The 685-nt window shown below is 43.9% G+C and overlaps 1 protein-coding gene across 2 annotated transcripts in view; it reads left to right on the forward strand.

Annotated features, from left to right (window-relative positions):
• SYK (spleen associated tyrosine kinase) overlaps positions 1–685 on the forward strand; it is a 114,879-nt gene that overhangs the window by 6,948 nt on the left and 107,246 nt on the right. The gene's annotated exons all lie outside the window — the stretch shown is intronic.

Raw genomic sequence — 685 nt, forward strand, 5'->3', positions numbered from 1 at the left:
GGTTGGACCAGCCAGCGGCGGAAACTGGGTATTGGGACTACAGCGTTTCGTCTGGAAGTTTCCATGAATCCACGGGAAACGCCGTCGAATCTATCCAAGAGAATCAAATAGGAACGTCCGCGTGCCGTGGTAGACTGTCTCCACTGCAGGCGGAAAGTGCTGTTGCTTAAAAGCCAGCAGCTCCCGGAGCCGCTTCCAAAACAGCATGAACTTGGTACATTTCCTTGTGAAGTACCTCGGTCAGTGAATGGCCCGGGAAGCGGGCAGTTACACACTAAAATATAAATCGGAGTTAAAAAATATTTCTGGCACTGTGCTTCCAAAACCTTAAGTCACCTAAAAACTATCCATTTGTAACCCATTTTTTTGTTTGAATATGTTCAAAGACTAGACGACCACTGGAAAAGTGAGCCTTTAAATCTTTTACTTTGGAAACAAGTGTGGCAGATTATTTTATGAGTTTTGCTTGATTTATCAAAAATTGTGTTGAACTCAAGTAAAATTGTTAATTAGAAGAGGTTTTTTTTTTTTCCCTGTTCTTTTTTTTAGTCTTCCTTTTTGGAGAGGTTTTTGGTACAGGGCAGATGCACTCGCCAGAAAGAGAGAGACAGAAAGCAAGAAATCACCCCCGGGGGATGGCCACACCTCAGTCCCTTCTCCTCCTTTCTCCTCTCAGGATCTTGGG

This window comes from Tupaia chinensis, unplaced genomic scaffold (genome assembly GCF_000334495.1).
Source record: "Tupaia chinensis unplaced genomic scaffold, TupChi_1.0 Scaffold141173_1, whole genome shotgun sequence".
Lineage (NCBI taxonomy): Eukaryota > Metazoa > Chordata > Mammalia > Scandentia > Tupaiidae > Tupaia > Tupaia belangeri.